General features: G+C 46.6%; 1 protein-coding gene across 1 annotated transcript in view; it reads right to left on the bottom strand.

Moving 5' to 3' along the window:
* The window catches only part of LOC149358236 (solute carrier organic anion transporter family member 74D-like), a 62,168-nt gene extending 52,399 nt beyond the window's left edge, over nucleotides 1-9,769 (bottom strand). The window contains exon 1 of the mRNA XM_089570290.1: nucleotides 9,122-9,769. The gene's annotated coding sequence lies outside the window, so the exon portion shown is untranslated. The remainder of the gene's footprint in view (nucleotides 1-9,121) is intronic.
* Between the last annotated feature and the right edge of the window lie 10,123 nt (nucleotides 9,770-19,892).

Genomic DNA, 19,892 nt, shown 5'->3' with positions numbered 1-19,892 from the left:
AAGTTATAGTTTCGTTTTCGCGTTTTCGGTTTATTCGCAACTAGAAACGAACCTGAGTCATAGGTCAAAAGCACTGGCTTCTTTCTCTGTGCCTCCTCTCTCGTTCCGCCCAGCTCTGCCAACTTTCATCTTGGAAGTAGACTTTGTCCTCGCCTAGCTTTACATCCGGGAACGTTTGCAGGCAGAAGCAAGAGAAGTGCTGAGCGGTAGTGCAGAGCGCCACGTAAAGGCATGCTTTACAGCGTGTGAGCTCAGAAGTTGTTTGGTTCGTGGCATATTATGTAGTGGGACCTAGGGTCTCCTCCAAACACTGATTGATGGCACTTCAAATTTTCGCAGGTCAGATTTCCTTACATCCGAATCTCCTCGCAAAGACGTTTCGATTAAGCAGTGATCAACACAGTGCTTATTATATTATTGCAAAGTGTGAAAAATTTCGACCGCAGCAGTATTTACAGGTGAGTGAGTTTGTTCAATGAAAAGTTAACAGTGTTTGTGCTCTTAAATTCATCTAAAACGTCGATAATACTGATCCAAAATGACTACATTTCTGAGCCATACCTGCTCCATATTGCATATTTGCTGCTCCACAGCTTCTCCCGAAGGCAAATTTCTCTGCTCCTAGATGCACTCCAAAGCCTATTTTATCCTTCCAAAAAGTATGAAAAACTTTCGACCGCAGCAGAATTTACAGGAATATGAGTTTGTTCAAAGAAAAGTTAACAGTGTTTGGGCTCTTAAATTGCTCCAAAACGCCGATATTACTGTTCCAAAATGATTAAATTCTGCTCCACACCTGCTCCGCAATGCATTTTCTGCTCCATAGCTGCTCCGGAAGGAAAATTTTTCTGCTCCTAGAGGTGCTCTAAAGCCTATTATAACTGTCCCAGCCCTGCTGAGGCAATGTAATGAAAGAAGAACTAGTGTTCGTCTCTGTTGTTGGGCCATGTTTCTTGCACCAAAACGAAAAAAAAATGAACCGGCAGCTTTTCTGAAGAAGATAATGCTTGCCTCCTTGATGGTTACTGCTTATAATTGCGCAATTGTATTCGTGAAATTTAGGCTTATTTTGCATGTCGTTAGTGCATGAACTGAAGGTTTCTTGTGGCATTGCCTAGAAAGGTTCGTATTGCAAACAAGTGACTCCTTATCTCTGTCGCTGCACGTTTGTCTGAATGCTGGTTCGCTGCGCTTGTAAAAGGGTCGAGTGTATGTAGACCCGTCGTTGTTTCTTGCGTAACAAAGACTCATTCTGCCCATAGCAAACAATTTACAACGGGTGAAAAAAAAAAAATCAGCATGCCAACAGAGCTACATGCGCCACTCTTTCGCGTAACACTCGTGCCAAATGTTACGTCCTCGGTCGGAGTTGCTTTCTCCGTTTTTGCCGGCAACCATTAAGTTGCAAGCTTCTCTAACCCATTCACGGTCGTTTGGATGCCAGCTTGTCACGCGCAGTCGCTCCATTTGCCGAGAAGTAGAATTATTTCCTCTGATCATCATTCTCATATAGCTGTCTACAATGCACCACGGCCACCATCAATACCACCATAGACTTCGGTAGTGGGTTTCTTTCAGAGGATCTAGCGTAACAGTTCTAGAATGCATGTCTGAATGAACGCGTAAGCATGAACGGAATCAGCGTTATTTCTGAATGGACAAATATTAGCGCATGTACACGTCTACTCCACTGAGTGCTTCATTTCTATGTTCCATTGAATTTCTTCTGTCAGTACGTGTTAAAGCGTTATTTTATGCATCGGTGTTCACCGTGGAAAGAAGACAAAACGAGTTACATCGGTCGCTCTTTCGGCGTCTTGAGTTGTTGATGCCCAGCACGTAAGCTGAGACAAGCGATTTCTCGCCGTCGGCTATGGGGTTAAAGAGGCCATTGAAATGAAGCCGCGAAAACTTCGCTTACTTTCGAATATCTGACCTGAGATCTCCCTCACACCATGCCGGCAGCTTCCACCGGATTAAAAAAAAAAGAAAAATAAGGGACTGTGCACTTCGTGTTTTTGAAAACCCTGACACGTCGGCCTCACCTGCTAGCGCGCTTTCATTATGTTACGTCAGCTTGCGCAAGAGAGCGCCTCGTCAGTTTTCTCTTTCTTTGTTTTTCTTTTGTGAATAAACTTCCCTTTATTTTCTTTGCTTCGTTAACGACTCTGCCATATGGAGTGAGGCGGGGCCACGGAGCATTATCTCGTACTGCGGAACAAGGAAGGGTGTGACATTTCAGGTGTGCGCGCGCGCTCATAATCGTGTCACGAAAGGGCTGCTGGCGTTGGGGCAACCGTGCGTGATCCGTCATTTGCGGCACCGCGGAAGGCAGTGCTCCGTAATCTTTCCTCTATCTTCATGAAACTTCATTCGGGTGGGTGACGTTCCCTTTTTCTTTCCCCTACTTTCTCAGCGACATTCCGCGCTGGGAAATGACCCTCCTGCACTTGTATAGTATCGCTGTTCTTTCCTTTTCCTGTTGGGTTTTTCGTTCTATCTGTCCCGTTTCTCTCGCTAACGAAACGAGCGAAATTCCTGCTGCCCACTGGGTCATCTTAAAGCGAATCAGGTCACGCCGCGTTGGTGAAGGTCTGTGGTGGTGGGATTAAGGTTGCACGAGCGCTGCCCGTGCCTCGCGACCCACTGCGGCTGTGCCTTAAACGGCCGACACGTCAGCACGCGTCGGGCCGCTTTGAATGAGCCACTGTGAAAGTAAGCAGCCTTGAAGAGAATGCGTGATGCAATCGCCTCGACCTATAGTACGTTTATGCGTTGGGGCCTTTGGTAAAGCCGTTAGTATTCGAGATCGACTGAGACTGCACGCGACTTTTCAGCTCTCCACGCCACCGACCAGCACGCCGTTCGTATTATATACAGTTAAGGTAAATGCGCGTCATGCTTGGAACACCTTGGTTTGCAAATCGCATAACTGCGCTTGAGCACCCGCAGTCAACTCTCGTGAGTTTGGAAACCGGTCCATTGTCGTTTTTGTTTCGTCTATATCCGTTTGTCACCGCCTTGGTTTATTTCTGTGTGCAAGTCGAGCGAACAGGCGTAGCTTAGTCTACTCTGCACGCCAGTTACATCCACTTGTGTGCATACATTGCTAAAAAAAAACTTGCAGGAGCGCGTGGCGAAACAATGGACGAAACGCGTCGAAAGGTTATCCCGGAAAAAAAAAAAAAATCTGCGAAACAAGCTCTTGAACGAAGCGCTAGAGTCAGCGTCATCACTAGAGCACCGCACGCCAGTGAGTTCCATAGCGTTATGTGGCACTAATTTTGTAATGAAAGGTGAGCCGATATCCCCACGTTCGGAGTTGGATTTTGCTCTGACGTCACATGTACAGTCACGTGCACTTGGATCATGGAAGTGTCGTCATTCGGCCTCTCGGGAAATGGGTCGCCAGATGACGAACTCGGAAGAACTTCGCGAAAGTCGCTGCGAACGCTAATGCAAGCGCCGACTACGTGAAGGTTCGTGATGTGGGGCGAAAGCCTTAACGACGAGAGGAGACAACGGTGTCCGAATAAGGAAATGCACGCCCCACAAAGCTTTCTGTACGAATGGCAATTCCTATCTTGACATAATTTCTGGAAAGGCTGTGGCACGCCGTGGTAGATGCACGACTCCGAAGCAGCGTCTTTAATGAAGCTAGCGACACTCTCATTTAGCCTTACGGAGTCGCATACCATATGAACCGTGCCTGCCTTTTATCTATCTTTGATTGGCGGTATTTCGACAACGGTGCACGAAGAAAAACGATTTAATCGCGCCAATTTACACCCCTCGTAAGTTAACCTCTCCACATAGGTAATGAAACCTTGATGCTCAAGGACGTCCTGGGGGGTGTAATCTAGGAGCATCAACCATTTTCCTCGAAACCGGTTAGGTTACTAGACGTCTCGATTGCTCTATCGTTTCTGGCCTTTTTGGCTCCGTTTTGTAGCTTCCTAATGGCACTCGCTTATCAAGCGTTTTCCGTCTACACAAAAGCCTCGCGTCGGCGTTATTGCAGGCGTACGAGATCCCTCAGTTGTCTCACCTTCGGGTTGGTCGCCTTTACGACGTCATTTACTTGCGCGTTCTGACTTAATCGCTGAAGCTGGGAGCCTGGCTGGTCAAACAGACGCCTCGGAGGACTCACTTCACAGTGCACGCTGAAATCTCGCTCGGAATGGTGCCGAAAAAAATGTGTCTGGCGTGTCGTGTGTGTACACGATTGTACAGCTGGAGCCCATGTTTAATACTGCGCGAGGGTTCAACGAACGCGCTCTGTTAAAATCGATGCATTTTTTTCCCTCGCATACCAGATGCCAACGAACAGCCAGGAGGCTGGCAAAACAATACGCTTGATAATATTGAGGTCACAAATGGACTGATTAAGAAATATTGATATAAAGAGATGTAGAAGTCCGGTGTACTAACGCAAGCGGGTCAGAACAACACATTTGCCGCCGTCCTGAGAAAAGAAGTGAATTTTGTGTAAACGAGGAATGAATCCAAGAATTTTTTAAAAAATTGGGGAAATAGACATATTGCGCGCCCACACAGCTTAAAGGCTCCTCCGATATAAGAAAGAACAACCAGTTTGCTATAAAAGGCAATTTTTTCAGCTATTTCTCTTCTAAAGTTGAAGATGAATTTTGGCTTTAGTGCTCCAAGAGGAAATTTAGCTAGAAATCAGAAGAAAGTGCGCTTGTCGCGCCTAATTATAATATTAATAATAATGATTTATGTCCATCACCATACAGTATTGGAAGGGATGGGAATAAAAGCGGTTGACGCTTGACAAGGTTTCCACCTCCTGTACAGCAAGTGGGCAGGGGCATGCGTCGGCACTTCTCAGAGAAAAAAAAAAAAAGACAGCAGACAAATACACAATCACCAGCGTGTGTAGACAATCAATACGGGTTGAAGCAATAACAACCAAAGCAACAATAAAAAAAAGCTGTTGTAAAGATTATAACAACAGGAGCAACCAATACATGAATACAAGTTTAAAGTATGAATACTAGGAAAATGTGCTGCCTTCAGAAATAAAGTAGTCGAGGAGGTCAGAGAATTGAATGTCCAAACTTAGTTCCCTTTCGAAATGGAAGAACCTGTTAATCACATGTCGCGCTCTTCAGCTCACTTAAGAATAGACGGCAAGCAAAGAGGGGATCACTGGAAATGAAGCTCCGAGTAATATTAGTGGCTCAAAAAAGGTTACTAATTAAATCTTTAATGCAACCAGTCGTTAAAAAATTGCTGGTTACCATGCAGTATAAAACACTGCTGTACTAGAAGAGCTATCGACGTGAAATAAATGTATTCGCGCGGCTACGCCTGGCAACTTCTGACGTGTTCATTTTGAAGAGAAACACTGTGGGAGGAAAAATGCGTTCCAAAGCTATACTTGTGTTTTTTGTAAAAATGCGCGCCTTTTGCTGGCCACGAAAGCATAAGATTTCGCTCGTAAGAAATCTGCTCCGGAAATCAATTGCTGCAACATATTTGCGTGGTGTCGACAAGTATCGTTTTATGATCGAAGACCTTTTCGCGATATCGCGCTCGACTGTATTATTGCCTTATTTTCAAGAAAGGAAGAAAAAAAATGCAGCGCTAATTGGATCGCGTGATAAAACTGCTCAAGCCGATCGCGAACGCGTACACGAAAGGTTCTGCGCGAGGTCGGTGCTAGCGGGAGTTCCGCTCGAGATCTCAAGCCGCGACCGTGTTATGGGTCACTGGCTACAGCTAATTAGGACGAGATCGAACACTGCTGGCAGCATGCGTCTGTTGTCCTTTCGACATGGTGCGTGTAAATATGACGGTGAAACGAAAACAGCTAACTCTAAAGGACAACGATGGGACGAAAATGAAAAAGCTGTTCTTGTAGAGAGAGTGAGACACAAGAAAGGGAGGGCCGGGAAGTAGGTTAAACAGGTAATGCCCATTTGGGCTACCCCACACTTGGGGAGGAGGGTAGGGGAGTCGAAAGAGAGAAGAAAGAATGAAAGTAGAGATTGTTGTAAATGGCTTCCAATTAAACGCAGGCAGTCGTGATCGTTTCATTAGTCATCATGTGTGAAATTACCGTAAACAAATTAAGGGTGTCGAAAGGTTGGCATTTGACTGTCGAGTTAAAGATTCCACAACTTAAGCCCTTTACCTTATTGTTTTCTTTTTCTCAACAGTACATTGCGCTGCGAGAGTGAAACAAAAAAATACACCTTTGAGGCCATGCCTTTGTTTCCATCTCCCTTAAAAACTAGCTGTGCTTACGCGTTACAGTTAATTGATTTAATTGGTTACCTGAGATAAAATAAGAGTTCTCATACTTTATGGTGGAATTTTACCTTCTACATGGGTAGATCTCTTTAGTTCTCAATGCTATGTCTGTAGTTTAGAAGCGTGATTCGTGAGCAATATTAGCCGCCGCGGTGGCTCAGTGGTTACAGCGTTAGGCTGCTGACCCGAAAGACATGGGTTCGATCCCAGCCGTTGCGGTCGAATTTCGATGGAGGCGAAATTCTAGAGGCCCGTGTACTGTGCGATGTCAGTGCACGCTAAAGAACCCCAGGTGGTCGAAATTTCCGGAGCCCTTCACTACGGCGTCCCTCACAGCCTAAGTCGCTTTGGGACGTTAAACCCACTTTAACGTAGCTGTTAATTTTGAGTCATTTAGTGCTTATAGCTTGCCCCTGGCACTCGCGATGTCGAGAGAACATAAAACGCAGCCATAGAGAATTCCCGTTGCCCTATCAAATTAATGCACATCGAGGCTTCTCAGAATAGATGAATCCCGGGCGTACTCGCTGCTCGGTTGGATATCGACGGCCGCCTATAGGCGTGTCTGGACACGACGGCTTTCGTGCTGACCACCAGCGTGTTGGCCCCCTCCCAATTCGCCCCAAAGCGGCGCATACTTTAGCGCGACTACTCTTCAGCATGAGAGGGTTTCTCTTTAAAATTTTCACTCAGACAGGCAATCATGAGCAAAAACAGCCGATGTGCTTCCGATGAAGTCCTCATAGCCAGCACGTGGCAGTGATGTCCTTCAATGCATTAAAATGACACTGGAAGCACAACTCCGGATAATTTTAGCTGCTCGTAAATGTCGTCTTTTTGCTTCTTGTGTCTTTGTTGACGTTTGCTCTGCAGCAAAAGACGTATTTCCTGCTGACAAAGTTGTGTTCAGAGATGGTTCCTCCGTGATCACCGTTTGGAAGTGAATGGTGGTGTAGCATAGCCTCAAAGATAGGCACCGTGAAAAAAAAAAAAATCCTGTTTTGACGTCATCGCAGCTTACTTATGAAACCAGTTGGTGGCAGCGATATCTGTATTTCATTTTTTTTTTCATTTCGTTTCCTTTTTACCTTATAAAACCTCCGTTTTCAGTATAAGTATCATCTTCGTCATTAGAACGCTGATGCTGATGCAGGCCAACTTCAGTTTGTCCGTATCGCCTTCGCAGTTTTTGTAGGGTGCGTGTAGTACACGTTTCTCGCCTATTACGTATCCTCCTTTTATTACTTTGCCGGGTGGTCATCGCGTTCGTTTTTATAAAACTAGAGCCGAAGAAGTGTGAGGTGAGAAATTAACAGATAAAATTTAACACCCCTCAATGCACGTCTTTTGTTTTATTTTTGCTTTTCCCCTGCCTCCTAGGCGTCCTCAGCGGGACACACGAATGTAAGCTATGCGTGTTCGCTTTAAGCACGTGCGCGACTGCATTAATGTTGGCTCCCTTTACAGAGTTCACAAACAAAGGCACCCCCCGCTGAAAGCCCGACCTTGAGCGAGCCGGTCTGCCGCCGTGTTTCCGGTAGCCGCTTCCGCTTGTTACCTCGGCTGCGCTTCTTGGAGCGCATCGGCCACGTATCCGACGCATGTTTTCAATCTGTACGGGTCTTGAAGCGCCACAAAACGAACGGATTCGGTGAAATATTTGAAGTGACGCAACATTTTCAAGCAACTCTTTAGTAACAAACATTTTCGTTTTGGTGTGCTTCATATGTCAGCCTTTTTCGTGCCCATTGCAATAGCATGTAGCTTGCATCTCTCTTGAGAAATAAAACACAGGGACGTACCCTCCTTTGTCAGAAGTGACCCAGCAACAGGGGTAGCTTCTCAGTCGTATTGTGGAACCCTTACGGCACTCCAACGAGCTAAAAGACCTCGAAAGGCTTACCTTACCTTACCTTACCTTACCTTACCTTACCTTACTTTACCTTAAGTGCCCTGCTACACGGCTAAGAAGCAAAATTCATTGATGGGTAAGTTTTGGAAAATACTGTACCCATATTACGAATGGAGGAAATCCCTTGATGCGCTCACTGACGCTGAACTCTGCTCTTTGGAGAGGAGATGCTTGCTGGTGTAACTTACTGTGTTATCAATAATTGTTTGCCGCGCGGAGCGTGGCGTCTCCAAGCTGCACGTAGGCTATCGGAGGAGCCATAGTGGGGAGTTCTAGACTAATTTCGACTGCCTGGGTTTATTTAACATGCACTGTGGCACACAGGCTTTCGTGCATTTCGCCTCCATCGAACTGCGGCCAGCATGGCCGGGAATCGATGCCACGACCTTCGGCTCTGCAGTCGATCGCTGTAATGAATGAGGCACCGCGGCGGCTATTAATACCTTTCATTGCACCGCTGAGCACAGAATGCGAAATGACCATGAGAACTGGTCAGTCGGCACATCCTAAGGTGGCGCATTATGCTATTGGGCATAAGAACAGTACTATAGGGTTTTCATTTGCATTATCAGTAGCAACGGTATTTAGCCAGAAAATGTTTTAATTTCGATGTTCAGTGTTCTAAAAAAAATTCAAGTCTTGTGTAGGAATATATTGAATGCTACATTATTTTCTAATCATTTAATATTTTATCGGTCGTCCCTTATCACTCCGTAGAGACGCTTTTTGACGCATGTTTCTCTATCAGATGGGGTACGCTGTACACCTAGCTGACTAGAGTATCCATGTAATCTTAGAGAAAATGATCGATTCGCGTTCCTCGTTCTTACCTTTGAACTGTCGGGCAAACCAGTTATCTTCCAATCCCTCACACAGAGGCAAAAAAAAAAAAATCAATGCTCAGAGCGGTATAGACTTGGCACTGCTTACCTGAAACGCCGGCCGCCGAAGAAGCAAGACGAGTAATTTGTCCGCGAAGTTTCGCCGGAACGTTTTTTTTTGCCTTCCCTTGAACCTTGGCACAGATGTCGGAGCCGTGGGGTATCTCCGCCAGTCGAACGCAATGCAGCACTGCTGTTAGCGGCTTCCGCAGGTCCCTGTTTTCGAAATCCGCGCGTACACAGCGATGCCTATGAGAGGGAGGTGAAGATATGCGCAACACCGTGAATCTTCTTCACGCAGTAGTACCGCTCTCCGAAGCCCGTCGACCGCGTTTCTTCGACGCTTGGCAAACAGCGCGACCGACTCGGCGCATCCAGGCACGGCGGCGGGCCGTCGCTTACATGTACGCAAGTACGCACCGTGTAGGAAACGTTCTAGAGAGAGGTATCTCAGAGAGACTCCGCCTAATGGGGCCAAGTGTCCCTCACACCACGGGCACGGCGACTGGTGTGGCGGCGGCGTCGTCTTGTGCTGCCTGCATCTGCGGGATCTCTCCGATGCTCTCCCACCGTCGTCGAAGTGGGGGCGCCGGCGGCGAATGCGGTAGTACTTCAGGCGCGGGTCGTCCTGCGACCGATGGGCCAGCCAGCCGTCTGCTAGCAGCGCTTGCCGGCGTCACCGGCGGACTCGCTGCCAAAGCGTTCGTAGGGGAAAAAACGAAAACGACAAAAAAAAATCAACGGAGGAGGAGGAGGAAAGAGGCAGAAAGAGAGAGATAGAGAGGTAGGACCGCGTAACGCCACTCGCCATTTTTCTGTCTTCCCGATTTCGAGGATACGGGGAGAGGAGGGTCGCATATGAAATGATCGCGCGCTCCGCGCGCGCGCGCTCGAGGGTCGCTTAGAAGCGCATGAAACGGTGAGTTAGTTGGCAGGAAAGGGGTGTCGCTTGCGAGGAAGAGAGAGGGCATCCAGAAACGTAAGGAGACAGAACGATGCGAGAAGACTGGGCAGTGCAAATCCTATAACAGAGAGGAAGTCTGCCGTGAAGCTCTTGATGACTCTACCGATAAAGGGCTTTTATACGTGGGCAGGAAAGACCGCCGGTGTTATAACTCGTGTTCGGCTTCTATTTATTGGAACATGTGCCCGCGCAACTGGTTAGTGCGGCCGGGCTTAGAACTCGACGCTGTTTTCCGGTTATCCCTTCTCTTTTATATTTGCTCGTCGCGTAGGCTGCCCATGCAGTTAGGCGGCGCTGCTTCACGACGGGGTGCTGGCATTTGCATAAATCGCCAGCTGTCAAGGCGTGGGCAATGCCGGACGCGGCGGGCATTGGTGGCAGTGGAGTTCTGTTTAGGAAATCCAGAGAGAAAGAACTGGTCTTCAGGAAACAGGAAGTAGGAACTGATTTTTCGTCTCTCGAGTCAGGGTGTCCAACGAGGTAACGAGACTGAACAAGGAACCCAGAGGGGAAACAAAAACAAAACAAAACGAACGACAGAGAAGGACTAAGAAGTGGGTCAAGCTACGAACATTTTACTGCGAAGGACATCCGCGTGTCATACATGGCGGAAAAATCATATATCAGCTATATATATGACAAGCTACACTTCATATATATGACAACACTTGTCCATACATGGCAGGCTCTTCCGCTTGAGCCCAGCCGCGGTGGCTCAGTGGTTACGGCGCTCGGCTGCTGACCCGAAAGACGCGGGTTCGATCCCGGCTGCAGCGGCCGAATTTCGATGAAGGCGAAATTTTAGAGGCGCGTGTGCTGTGCGATGTCAGTGCACGTTAAAGAACCCCAGGTGGTCGAAATTTCTGGAGCCCTTCACTATGGCGTCCCTCATAGCCTGAGTTGCTTTGGGACGTTAAGTCCCAATAAACCAAACCAATCTTCCGCTTGAGATCCCCCCGCTTATCTCTTATATCCGAACATAATCATGTAGGCATTGATAATAAACTCTGAAACTTTGAAATTGCGGCTGCTGTTTCATTTCATTCACTTGTTTATACCGAGAGGAGTAAATCGCGCTCAATATGACTTGGAACGCGTCCGCTGAGAACCAGGTGAGGTGTGCGGTTTATAGTAATTCAGCGCGGCTTCACACACAGGTCTCAACTTGCGCAAACGTTCAGCGTACTTTGCTCTTTGCATCACCGGCTAGATACATAAATTTCAAGTACGACTGGGCTCGCATCGCTGCGAAAACTGAGCTCTTACTGCACCTTGCGCGTTGCGGCTTATACTGAGTGCGATAGTGCCTCCTTCCTGTTAAACCCGGTATTCTGCGCGCGATCGGAAAGAAGACTGTCCTACTTTACGTATATAACCGATGCCTCACTGATGTGCACATCCCTGTTGCCAGTCTTAAGATATAAAGAAGCGGCTTGCATCCTTTTCGCAATGCAAGCAAGAGCCTAATGGAAGGATGCCGCACTGAGCGGCGTATCATGCCCATTAGGAAGGCGCAGTAGTTTTTCACGACGACGCAGAACTACGGAAAGGTGCATGTCAAGGACTCAGAAGTGGTGGAAGGGCCGACATCCATCGGATAGCGTGGAGGTCGTTCTACTACCAGCTAACCTGAGTGAGATTTTTCTTTTTCATCTCACTGATTATCACTACACTGGGCAACGCTGCGTAGAGAAAATAAACGTGTAGCTGGCAGAAACGTGTGTTGCTTTGAAATGCATGGTTGGTAAGAGCGACGCAGAACACGTACTCGTAAGCGTGCTATTGCGTGCCACTGCAACGGGCTTTTTGTTTTATGTTCGGCGGGCACTTCCTTTTTCTCAGGCGCGAGCCGGCTTTGTACAGGCTTGCGTGAACTTCTAGAGATTTAATGTGTTGCTTTCGTGCAGTTATTGTCCTTAATTTGCTTGTACTGTCGTGTCGTTTCGAGACTGAGGGGAATTTTGACTGATGTAAACGAGCGCGTATAATGCGACGCCATACTCCAAGAGAAAAAAATTGTGGGAAAGTTTCAGGTACATAAAGAAGAGTTGAAATTCTCGCGCATCGAAAATGTAGCCCGAACTAGCGAATTGACTAGCACTAGAGAGAGAGAGAGAGAGATCTACATACTGCGCTGCCAATATATAGAAAATAGGGGCAAGGTGAGTGGACGAAGAATTAGATCGGCGTTTTTTGCCGTGGGTCCGGCCTTCGTCCGACTATAACGAAGACCTGTCCCGCTGCCGAAACGTCCAAAAATACTCTCTTCCCATGTTGGACCTTTTCTCGAAATCTTTGTTCGCAACCGAAATAATAAAGAGCCTATTCCACACATTGTTTGAACAATGGGCTCCGGAAAATGTTAATGAAGAACATCGACCGGAAATTTCCAAGAACTCCAAAAAAAAAAAACATTGAAGGAATCTTTGTACATACATCACAGATGCTAGGCCAATTCTTGAATAAGGATGCGTAGCTTGGAATCCGCTCACGAACATTTTATGGGCAAATTAAATCGTATCCATAAGCGTGCAGCAAGAATTTTATCTGCCAAATATAATTTTGATGTTAGTAGCTCTGAACTTAAAGAACCGCTTGGGTGGAAACTCTTATCCCAGTGATGAAAAGTGTTTAGATTAAAGTTTCTGCATGATATCTACAATAAAAGCAGAATCGCTGAGAACATCTACTTAAAGAAGAATGGTTTGGTTTGGTTTATGGGGTTTAACGTCCCAAAGCGACTGAGGCTACGAGAGACGCCGTAGTGGAGGGCTCCGGAAATTTCGACCACCTGGGGTTCTTTAACGTGCACTGACATCGCACAGTACACGGGCCTCGAATTTCTCCTCCAAAGAAATTCAACCGCCGCGGCCGGGATCGAACCCACGTCTTTCGGGCCAGCAGCCGAGCACCATAGCCACTGAGCCACCGCGGCGGCGCATTAAAGAAGAATCATTGTTTCAAGTAGAAAAAACAGTAACACGAAAATTATAAGTAATTACTTCTGGATTAATAGGCTGACATGCTCATTTTCCCTCCACAGGGAATATTAGAATTTGTGGCCTAATGAAACATTTAGCAGGGTAAACTTCCAGGCTGCTTTAAAAAAAGTCGTTAACTTTACTTGTAGTTCATAGCGCGTTCCAGTTAAACATATAAAAGAGTGGTCTATACTGAAAGTTTGTGGATACTTTTCTTAGTTGATGACTTTTATGTTCACAGGTTGGTCGCTGCACATGATTTATATACTTCATTAGTGCTGTCAGTACTTCCTTCTTTGCTATTTTCTGCACTTTCTGTTGAGGTAATTAACCCCCCTGCAGGAATGCCCTTCGGGCCGCTCTAGATACCATTAATAAATAAACAAACTACCACCGGAGTCCTGGGTGACTCGTAAACAAAGCACTTCACGAGCATTTCGATTCCCAACAAATCTTCACATCTGCGTTTGTGTCCCAGTCTGGGCCAGGTTTTGTGCCAACTACTACAACAAGCCTCATCCTGTGTCGAAGACCGGTCCCGCGGCCGAAACGTCAGATAAATAGTTCCTTCAGCTGTCGGAAGGACGGCGACTATTCCTGCATTGCGCCAGCCGCGTGTGTGTGCATAACAGGCTATAGTATACGCATGCACGGTTGATATTTAGCACTGTAGCCTGTGTGTCGTCTTTGCTCCTTCCTTATTTGGATTCTTCAAAATAAATGCAGCTTTTGGTGTTGTCTAGCAATGGCGCGTATCCGTTCACTCCACGACCACCCTTATCGTCCGCTCCATGTATTGATTTAGCTCAAAACGATCGGGACACGTCCGTACATGTTAGTGCGGCCTTGATTTCGGGTGCCGGCGCACGCGGAAGCAGATAGTGACATCGACGGACTCCATCTTGGCGGTAACTAAACAAAACACATTTCGTATCTTTCTCATGAAATCTCCGAGTTTAGTTTTGCTAAAGAATGGTCGGACGAAAACGAGAGAGAGAGGGACAAATAAATACTCGAGACGGGGTGCTGAAAGCATCGTGACTAGGCTCGCCAAAAGCGAATAATATATTCTTGCGATTTCTTTTCTTTCAACCATGCGCGGTTCCCAATTCATTGGCAGGAGACCAACTTTAAACTCGGCGCGCCTCGAGTTGCAAGGCTCATACGCATGCGCGTGCTGATAAGATCGAGAGAGTGATAGATTATTTAGCAGGAAGAAAAAAAAAAGTCCTCGAAACGGAGTAGCGCTCGGCTTGTATCCGACACCGGATGAGCCGAACATGTGCCAGCTCTTTTGTGCTATTCACCGGCCGCTCTCTCGCTCTTATTTTTTCTTCTATCTTCTCTTTTGCGCAGAGCCGTCGCGGCGTCGCGTCGCATGACTCGTGTCCTCATATTGCCACAGCGGCAGCGGCGGCGGGATGCATGCAGCAGCTGTATGCGGGCGTAGCTGCCGTCTCGCACGTTACATCTCGTGCCCAGGGTCGTCGTCTAGCTAGCTGCTATTTGGCGTATACAATCGTCGTCAAGTGCGCTCCTTCACCCAAGGCCTCCCTCCTCCAGCCCTGCCCGCCTTCTTTCGTGCCGTCATCCACTGAACCGGGCCGGCTTGCTGTCGCGAGGCTAGAATTCACTCATTCACGCACCCACTGACACATAGACCCGCGGGCGTCGGGCACGTCAAATTTGTCTTCTCTCTTGAGCGATCTGCCACGCAGTGACGCGGTGAGAAGCGGTGACGCGCGCGCACGATGGCCTTGACATTGGAAGCATGTTCGAATGGTTTCCGGCTGACCGGTTACGTGTGCACTTCCTCCGTGTCAAGCACGAAATGCTCGCTGTTGTCGACGCCCGCTTGATTTCAGCCGTGACCGGCATGAAAGAGGCCACGGCGCATCTCTGGTTGTGTCTGAAATCAAACCTTTTAGACATAGTTATGTTACTACCGGGATTGGGATCACATTGTTTTCAATTATCCTTTCCAGCATGAGCTCAGAAGAGCTTATACTCTTTGTTTCTCAGTGCGCTTTGCATGTGGGACGAGATAAGGACAATTCCTGGACGTTCGTATTAATAAGGCAACGGTAACAGCGACCAATTGGCATCGATGAATGCAAGCGATTGGTCGAATGTTTCTGACCGTTTAACGCCAGTTATGCGTCAGTCCTATACTTCTCTTTGCCGAACTGGCTAAACATAGTTTACGCAGCTTAGAGGCTTTCGCACCTCGGGACATTAAAGATTACGCCGTGGACGTCTGTGCGGCGTTCATTTGCCTCGCCAGTCTTGAAGACATGCTGCTCCACGTACATGCTACAGTTATCAGGAATATACGTAGGCCAAGCTAAGCGGCGTACTGAACTTAGGAGAAGTACTACGCACATTCTCGGCGTTAAATCTCAGGTTGTTGTTACATGCCTTCAGAGCTCGTTGAAATCTTTCGACTCGGATAACACACGATCTCAAGAGTTCGAGAGCGAAAATATTATGCACCCTTGATTTAGCCAAATTCCATCACATCTCCCTTCTGTGATCTGCACAACATCCGCGCAAGCATCCCCTACGCATCTGCCACTCGAGGGCTCTTTTTTATACTTGCACATAGTATAAACTTGCTTACCGAACCTTGGAATGTTGTTCGTATACTTTTCTCTTCTGACGAGCTTAAGTTCGGATATTCTATTACGTCCTTCACCCTGTTGCCTGCAGCAACACAGGTTCCGGGGAAGCTATACTTCGCGAATTTTTCACCTTGTATCGCGAGCTCCATCGTGCTATATGTGGTCGAATTCAACGCCAAATAATCGTTTACTTACGGAGCGCGAAAATTTGCTCATTGCCTTGAAAAATCCTTCCTTACAAACGGGCCTAAAGTTTGCTCATGCCACAAACCTTTCCAGGGAGGAGTGAGACATGTTACGAAGAAAGAAAGAAAGAAAGAACGAAAGGAAGAAAGGAGAAAATAAAGAAAGGAAGAAAGAAAGAAGGAAAGAAAGGAAGGAAGAGGGAAAGAAAGGAAGGAAGAAGGAAAGAAAGGAAGAAAGAAAGAGAGGAAGAAAGAAAGTTTGAAGGAAGGAAGGAAAGAAAGAGAAAAAGAAAGACAGAAAGGAGGAAATAAAGAAAGAAAGAAAGAAAGGAAGGAAGGAAGGAAGAGGGAAAGAAAGGAAGGAAGAAGGAAAGAAAGGAAGAACGAAAGAAAAAGAGAAAGAAAGAAAGACTGGAGGAGGGAAGGAAGGAAGGAAAGAAAGAAAGAAAAGTTGCCACTTAAGAAAGAAAGGAAGAAAGAAAGTAATAAAGAAAGAAGGAAAGAAAGAGAGAGAGAAAGAAAGAAGGAAAGAAAGAAAGAAGGAAAGAAAGAAAGAGAGAAAGAAAGAAAGAAAGAAAGAAAGAAAGAAAGAAAGAAAGAAAGAAAGAAAGAAAGAAAGAAAGAAAGAAAGAAAGAAAGAAAGAAAGAAAGAAAGAAAGAAAGAAAGAAAGAAAGAAGGAAAGTAAGAAAGGAAGAAAAATCGCCACTTACCCAAGGAAGCTGACGCCAACAGCGTGTCGACACCGACGCGTGCTTTCAGTAACGTCATGTGATGATGTACTGTAGTCAACATCGAGCCGGGGTCTTTTGCCGGAACTGCCTATGCTGTGCTTACAAATTCGTGGCATGAGAATTTCTGTTATCCATGCCAGAGTGATGATGGTGTTGATGTCCTGGAACATCATCTAATAAGGACTGGACATCACCACTTTGGATATCATCAAAAGTGCTCAACTGGCCGTCGCGGTGGCTGAATGGCTACGGCGTTAGGCTTGCTGAGCACGACTTGGTTCAATACCTGCCGGCACTACATGCCGCGCGTTTGGTGGATGCGAAGCGCAAAAAAGCCTGTGCATCGAGATATATGTCCATGTTAATGAACCGCAGAAAGTTGAAATTGAAAAGAAGCCCTCCAGTACAGCATGCATCATCGTTCACTGTGCAGATTTGACGCGTGAAACCTCATGAGTAAAGAAATTACAACAGTCACTCTTGGAAGGGACAAATGGGAGCTAAAGTGTGCTTTAAGCAAGGTACTACTGTTAGCAGCGTTAGTCGTTCTGCGACGAAGAAGCAAAAGATTAAAAACGACGAGCTTCGTGATGATCCCCTAAAGTTCGCTTGGATGAGAACGCATGACCAGATGAATCCGGTAGCAGCAGCAGTAGAAGTAGTAGTAGTAGTAGTAGTAGTAGTAGTAGTAGTAGTAGTAGTAGTAGTAGCAGTAGTAGCAGTAGTAGTAGTAGTAGTAGTAGTAGTAGTAGTAGTAGTAGTAGTAGTAGTAGTAGTAGTAGTAGTAGTAGATGTTGTAGGAGTAGTAGTAGTAGTAGTAGTAGTAGTGGTGGTCAGCATAACCTATGGGTGGTTACCATGGAAGGAGGGCGTAGCGAGAGCGGATGATGCGCTATTGGAGGTCGGTTGCCACTGAAGAACTTGGAGGGTTTTTACCGTCTAAGAAGGAAGGATAATATGACGACAGCAAAAAAATGAGGCACGCTGCGTCTGAGGCGAGTATGTGAGCAAAACTACAAATAGGGCTCTCTAACTGTGCATATATGGGTGTCATACTCAAATTCTTCGCCTCAATATATAGCGAAAGGAAATGCGAAAGAATTCATGGAGTGGGGAGGGGGGGGGGGGGGGGGGGGGGGGTTGGCTGTGGCGATGCTGTTTTACTCTAGTGCATTGGTCAGCGAAGCTGATCTGTTCACGCCGCACGAATAGAAGTTGACGAAGACGACGATTCCGAAACCCAGCGCAAGACACCGGTAGCTTTATTTATGTCGATCGGGGTTTTCTATAACCAACCTTTGTTAGTCTTGTGGTGAAACTGAGTCCATATAACACTTTTTTCCTCTCCTGCCGGCGGTTCACTGCTCTCCGTAGAATTTACTTGGTGATCCCCCTCGCTCGACTCGGGCTTCCTCTATCTATTCCGATTCTCCTATCCTTCGGGGCAATCGCCAAGGGATATATACCCTGAAACCAGTGTGCGATTATATTCACGATTATATAACTTCACCTGGTAGATTCCTCTGCTAGAATGTGAATTCACTACTTTTTTCTTTTTCGTATTTTTTTTATCTAGTACAAATCCTGGCTCTAAGTCCCAAAAATATCAAAATACTCCACTCCTTGTACAAGAGTGCATTTGTATCCGCTATGCCCCCTGGCCAATCCCCCGCCGTGGGTAGTGCCATTAAGCCTGAGGACATCATCATCATCATCATCATTATCATAGCAGGCAGTGCTCTAATGAAGTGGTCAGAGAAGCTTATCTGTTCGCGCCTGTGCGGGTTCGAAACCGAGTTCGGCAGAAATTTTTTTTTCTTTCGTGATGATGTAAGCACTGCCGATGACGTCATGAGGTGACGTGGGTTTTCGGACCGTCTTGCGTGGACAACGAAAACGCCGCATTTTCCGTCTCATGGGCCATATAATGATTTCGCATTAAAATGTCTCTACAGCTGCCGCTGAATCTCGCTTTGCACAGTGGCAAACCGTTATGCGAGCTTTCTTTTTATTTCAAAATCTTTACCCTCTTTTAACTACTGGCAGCCGACGAGAAGTTCCTCTTATCGTTCCGCCTAAATTTCGAATTACGCTCTTGGCACGCTCAGCAGGTTGAGAATAGGCCGGATGAAGGGCTGCACGTCTACAACGCAGAGCGTCAAGTCAGACAGTGGGTGGGGCGGACTTGTCAAGTCCATGCATAAGCAAAAGGTTTGAGGCAGGATGCAGAGAGAAAGGAGGGAAAAAAAGGATAAAAACGTCTCTCGCGGTCTTACCAACTTGCTGGCAGCGCTCAAAGGTATTTACTACCACGTTGTTCAGCTCATTACCACTGACCTTGCAAGCGCCCTGAGCCATTCTCATGGTCGGATCTCGAAACGGTTCTTTTTTTATTTTGCGTTGCTCTCCTGCCATAGCCTGGTGCTTTAAAGTGGCTGATATCTCAAAGCACCTGGCGGTGGGTGGAGTAGAATTCCGCGCAAGTTTCGAGAATTGAAGTCAAAGCCACCGCCCTCGGTCTGTAATACCGTGTGGGCGATATCTACTACACGCTACCTCAGTGGCACGGAAATTTCCTGCGGTTCAAATGGGCTAAATCGCGAAAGATGCGGAGATAACACACTGAGCCTGGAGCGGCACACCAGCCCGTTACTATCGAGGTAGAAAATAATCAAAGATACATGGGGAGAAAAAGAATAAGAATAATCTAATAATACCCCTGTCAAGCGGGCAAGTTAAGTGCACTTACGGGGAGTGCGCTTCGGCATCCCGAGTGACACTTTGGGCTATGCGGTGCTAAACGGGAAAGCAAAGTGCACTCGTATGGTCGGATACAACTTAAGTCTGCAGTGAAGCTCCGCCCACATTGAGCCTCCGCGCATAGAATTCCTCCACGACAAAAAAGTAGTCCGCTGCTTAAACGTTTCTTATTACCTAAACAAGAAGCTTATAACAAGAAAAAGAATTATGAGCTCTATTATTTTGATACGTGGATTGTTTGATATAGTCAAACATTAAAAAGCTGATTTCGTTTACAGTTGCAATTGGCCAGCGGAGTAATACAGGACGCCGCGGACCGCGGCCCAGTGTTAGCAACTGCTGTTTTTTTAAGTTGTATCCTACTATAGTAAAAAAAATGTCGTCAGAAAATGAGCGGAATTTCTGAACAGGAAGATAGAAAAGAAAAAAATACTCATAATATTTGATTCCTTAACGTGATAGCGCAAATAAAGCGAGGTTCAACTATTTTTAACGATGAAAAAAAAGTGAAAATAGAAGAAAAGCCAAGTCCAGCCAAGTCCAGCCAAGACTATCCAGAATTTTGACAACAAACAAG

This window comes from Amblyomma mixtum, chromosome 2, assembly GCF_055824585.1.
Source record: "Amblyomma mixtum isolate Tamu chromosome 2, ASM5582458v1, whole genome shotgun sequence".
NCBI lineage: Eukaryota > Metazoa > Arthropoda > Arachnida > Ixodida > Ixodidae > Amblyomma > Amblyomma mixtum.
The sequence above is the reverse complement of the archived record's forward strand: the minus strand, read 5'-3'. Positions and strand labels throughout refer to the sequence as shown.